The sequence below is a fragment of the Cryptomeria japonica genome, chromosome 5, assembly GCF_030272615.1.
Source record: "Cryptomeria japonica chromosome 5, Sugi_1.0, whole genome shotgun sequence".
Taxonomy (NCBI): Eukaryota; Viridiplantae; Streptophyta; class Pinopsida; order Cupressales; family Cupressaceae; genus Cryptomeria; species Cryptomeria japonica.
Window position 1 is genome coordinate 216,414,843 of NC_081409.1, and position 5,829 is coordinate 216,420,671.

Genomic DNA, 5,829 nt, shown 5'->3' on the forward strand with positions numbered 1-5,829 from the left:
TGTCGGTGTCGGTACACAACTGAACCAAAACATGAAGCTGGAATAAGATACCATGTTTCCATCAATGACAACATAGTGAAACCAACCAATTGAGTGTCAATGGCCAACAATCTTCCCCTTTGGCATTGATGACAACACTCATGTGAAAAATGGTCAAGGTTTCATCTGTCGGTTTCATTTGTTGGTTTCATCTATCAAGGTTTGTGGTTGGGCATTGGGCATTGGAGAAGGGACACATAGCGTGTGTCCAACTCGGGGTACAAATTACACCTAGGAGTGCCTTGCCTAGGGTTGCATTCATTTCATGTCGTGAAGAGACACGAGGTTTTGTATGAGAATCTGTCCTCTTGGAGTGCTTCCTTGCCTTGGGTATATATATATATATATATATATATATATATATATATATATATATATATATATATCTATGCAGATTGTGATGTTTAATTGGTTTATTGATTACTGCATAATAATGCTTTTGAATTTCTATGATCTAATTATTAATGCACAAATTAATGTTTATAAAGGTTCTCTTGTAATATATTATTGCATAAATGTTATGTTGTTATGTTTTAAATGTTTATTTAATATAGAGTAGGGTTAATTCATCTACCAAATTTATATTAAATAACTTACTTGTGGAAATGCATTAAATATTATTTAAAGACTCGATAACAATAGTTAAATTAATTATCTCAATATTTTTAATATTTACTTAGTATGAAAAAGGTAGTTACAATATTTTTTCAGTTGACAAAAAAATTGTCAGTTGCATTCAATGAAAAGTTGTCACGGAGCTAATTTATCATTCTACTCGTCGTGGGTGCGAACCGTCAGTCTCAACACCTCTGATTAGGCAATCTTACCCTAGGCATGCTCCGGTTTCACCCCCCCTCAGTCGAACACTCTGGGCCATACCCTACTGGCGTCATCCCTTGAGCGCCTTAAGTGCGAAAAATTGTCAAAATTTGATAAGTTGTATCTCAAAAACCGTGGCACATGCGAATGATCCGTTTGAATCTATAGGGTTACGTGAAGACTTCCTACAATAACATGTCTCAGATTTTAAATATTTAGAGTGGTTTTTGTAGGGTAGCATTTTTTTAGTTGACAAAAAAATCGTATGTTGCATTCAATGAAAAGTTGCCACAAAGACAATTTCTCATTCTGCTCATCATGAGCATGAATCATCGATCCCAATCACCTTTAATTAGGCATGATTACCCTAGGCATGCTCTTGTTTTACCCCCTCCCCCCCTTGATCGAATGCTCAGGGCAAACCCTACCAACGCCATCCCTTGAGCGCCCTAAGTGCAAAAAATTCTCAAATTTTGACAAGTTGTATCTCGAAAACTGGGGCACCTACAAATGATCCATTTGAACCTAAAGGGTTACATGATTCCTACCTACAATATCCTATCTTGGATTTTCAAGATTTAGCGCAGTTTTCGTACGATAATATTTTTGCAGTTGATGAAAAAAACGTCATTTTCATTCAATTAAAAGTTGTCATGGAGCCAATTTCTCATTCTTCTCATCGTGGGGGCGAACCGTCAGTCCCAACACCTTTGGTTAGGCATTTTTACCATATGCATTCTCTTGTTTTACCCACCCCCTCTCAGTCGAACGCTCAGGGCCATAGCCTATCAGCATCGTCCCTTGAAAATCCTAAGTGCAAAAAAATGTCAAAATTTGATAGGTTGTATCTTAGAAACCATGGCACTTGTGAATGATCCATTTGAACCTGCAGGGTCACGTGAGGGCTGCCTACAATAGCCTGTCTCAAATTTTCAAGATTCAAAGCGGTTTTCATGGGGCAATGTTTTTTTAGTTGACGAAAAAATCGTTAGTTGCATTCAATGAAAAGTTGTCATGGAGCCAATTTCTTGTTCTTCTTGTTGTGGGCGTGAACCATCGATCCCAAAATATCTAGTTAGACACTCTTACCCTAGGCACGCTCTTATTTTACCCTCCCATTGGGTCAAACATTCGGCACCATACCCTACCGATGTCATTTCTTGATCGCCCTAAGTGTGAAAAATTGTCAAACAAGCCTATATTAAATGATAATGAGGATGAAAAAGATAAATGTAGACTAACAAGGCTATATTAAGTTGTGATAAATTTAGGAAATTAGTAATAATCATGATCATCAATATTTGCATATATTATAGACACATAATTACCATTAGACTTGCATATGACATCCATGAACATACATAAGTGGGCCATACACATAATATTTGTTAGTCTATGCATATTTTTTCATCATTATCAATACAACTACCCCAATGTACTCATGTACAAATACATTATATATCATGAATACAAGTAAACCAATTTACTCATGTACAAATACATTATATGAACAAGTTGAAAAAATACAACTTCTGAGATCCCAAGAGCACCTGCAAGAAAAATACCTATCACAAGAGAGGATTGGAGACATAAACACAATAATGGCTCTGAAGAAAAAGATTATCATTCAGAGAGGGAATAGAATAGAAAAGTACAATACAATCCTTATGAAAGGAGAATGTGAAACCTTAAAGAAACCCTAAAGGGATAAAGTGTATTTAATAATTAGAATAATTATTAAATACCTACCATATTATTAAATGCCTAATTTTAGCTTAAGCGTAGAGTATAATAGACTAATAATTAAATAAATAATTATTAGCAAATACAAGATAACTCTAACATTATATATCTTCAATACAACTACACCAATGTGCTCATGTGTAAATACATTATATATATTTGTACCCAAGTACAAATATATCATATATCATCATAACAAAGTTGAATCAATGTACTCATATACAAATAGAACATCCCACTTCATGTGCATCAGTTATCCTCTTGTCCTAAGAGCAAAGCTTACGTAGAGCAATGTCTGCATATAAATGAAGACCAACATAAGCAACATGAACAACATCAACAAGACCTACATTTTTAAGAATTGTTAACCTACACAAAAAGGAAACATGATAATAAATGGAGAGGTGGGATTATATCAAATGTAACCACTATGTTGATGCGAAAATCATGATGTAATAGTATTGTATATCATAAAAAATACATATGTTTAAGAATTGTTCATCTACACATAAAAAGTATCATCATAAATATTTTGTGATTATTATTTGAAATGAAATGCATGATAATAAATGAAGAGGTGGGATTATTTACCATGAAGATACGTCCCTTCAAATTATATCAAGTGTTCCCACTATGTCGATGCATTGGTATTGTATATCATAAAAAAGATCTTCATTTAAAACAATTGTTAATCTACATATAAAAAAGCATGAACATAAAGGTTTTATGATCATTGTTTGAAATGAAAATAATGATAATAAACAAAGAGGTAAGATTATACGAATTTTATCAAGTGTACCCACTACATTGATGCAATAGTATTGTTCATCAAAAAGGACCTGCATTTTTAAGAATCCTTAATATACACGTAAAAAACTTGTATATAAAAGTTTTATGGGATCATTATTTGAGATGAAATGTATGATTAAAAAAATAAGAGATAATAAATATTTGCTACTCTAGTGTTCCCAAAGGGTCATATCTTAGCTTAAGAGTATCTAGTATTGCTTCATGATCAGATCTAGTCACTATCTGTGAGATTTTGCCAAGATCAAGGGTACAATGAAAAGCATAAAGAGAGACAATAGAATGACAAGAACAAATTGTATTCTCATCAATATACAAATGATCAACTAGATTAACCAATACAATGAATATGAGCCTGCTTATATAGGCAAGGCCACAAGGATATACGAGCGCACAATCATGACATGTGGCTCAATGAGAAACAAGGGTAGGTAAGAAATACTAGGGGTAGGTAGGAGAAATAATATTATATTCTACAAGAGATGGATGACCCACCGAATGTGGAGTGTAACAGCAAGATAAGAGCACAAAAGGTGGAATTTCTCCTACAAGCTATATCCCTATGTGCACACTTCCCTAAGTGTCTCATATCCAAACTACAAAGAGATGCATTATCCTAAGCTAACTTAAGTAAGTGTAATAATATCCATGATGAATATTTATTTACACCAACACCCGCCCCCTTAAGTGAAACTTAGGGGAATAAAGACTCAAGTCAACAATGCGAGATGGGTCTTGGCTACTAGGCCATGATAGGTACACATGTACAATATGAAAATACAAGCAAACCTATGAAATGAAATCTCTCACAAACGGAGAAAGGGAGAAAACCCAGTGGGTTTAACTCCCCCCAAAAGAGAGATGAATGTACAAAAAGACTCTCAAAGAAGAAGGACAAAACCTCAAAGAGGAAAAAGTCCCCCCCATAAGAGAGGAAGGTGAAGTTAGCAAACCCCCCCTAATGAGACATCGCGCACCCCCAAGAGAGCTCGCAACTATTGGAACTTACTCTCGGTGAAAGGTTTGGTAAAGATGTCGGCAACCTGCTCCGCTGTAGGACAATACTGCAAATCAATGACGTGCTCCTGAATTAGCTCTCGGATGTAGTGCCTATGGATCGCGATGTGTTTGGTCTACTAATGCTGGATCGGGTTCTTCGAGATTGAAATAGCACTCTGATTGTCGCAATGTAGAACTGTCAGTCGTGGAGAGGTGAACCCAAACTCTGTGAGAATCTGTTGAAGCCAAATGGTCTCAGTCGCTGCGTTAACAACTCTTTGATACTCAACCTCAGTAGAAGAGAGAGCAATAGCATGTTGCTTCTTGCTTTACCAACAAATGGGGCCTGAACCAAGGAGAAAGTTGTAACCTGAAGTAGACTTACGATCATCCTTATCGCCAGCCCAATCGAAGTTTGTGTACCCAACCAAGCGAAGTCCTGTGCCTGCTGCATAGTGAATCCCATAGTGATGTGTACCCTGGATGTAATGAAGGATGTATTTGGCAGCTTTCCAATGAAGCTCATGTGGTTCCTACATGAAGCGGGACACAATGGCAACTACAAATGAAATATCAGGGCATGTGTGAGTCAAGTAAATGAGACTACCCACAAGCTGATGATATAATGTGGCATCAACTGGTGGAGAAGAAAATCAAACCTCAAGCTTGACTCCTAAAAGAAAGGGAGTCAATGCAGGCTTACAATCAGCCATATGAAAGCGTGCAAGTAGATCAAGATAATACTTGGGCTGCGATAGTGTAATCCCGAAAGGTGACTGTAAAGTCTCTATCTCGAGAAAGTAGTGCAAAAGACCCAAGTCAGTCATAGAAAATCTATCATGCAAAGCAAATTTGACCCTGATAATGATGGATGTGGTGCTCCCTATAATGATCAAATCATCAACATAGAGCATAAGTATCAAGTGTGAGTCATCCCATCACAAAATGTAGACATTCGGATCAGAATGACACCTAGTGAGCCCTGTAGAGAGAAGAAAGGAATCCATCTTGGTGTACCAATCCCTGGGGGCCTTCTTAAGGCCATAGAGAGATTTCATTAGTCTCCAAACTAAGGAAGAATCCTGGATGAAACCCTATGGCTTCTCCATATAAATCTCCTCATCTAGATCCCCATGAAGAAAAACACTCTTGACATCCATCTGATGTACAACACAACCATGAGCTGCAGCAATAGCAAGCATCAAGTGAATGGAGTTCATCTTGGCTATGCGTGCAAAGGTTTTAGTATAGTCAACACTTGGAACCCAAGAGAAACCTTTCGTAACAAGCTGAGCCTTATACTTATCCACACCACCATCTGCTGCAAACTTGGTCTGATAGATCCACTTACATTGAACCATCTTTCTCCCTTTAGGGACGGGGACTAACTCCCATGTGTTTTTCCTTATTAAGGAACTATAC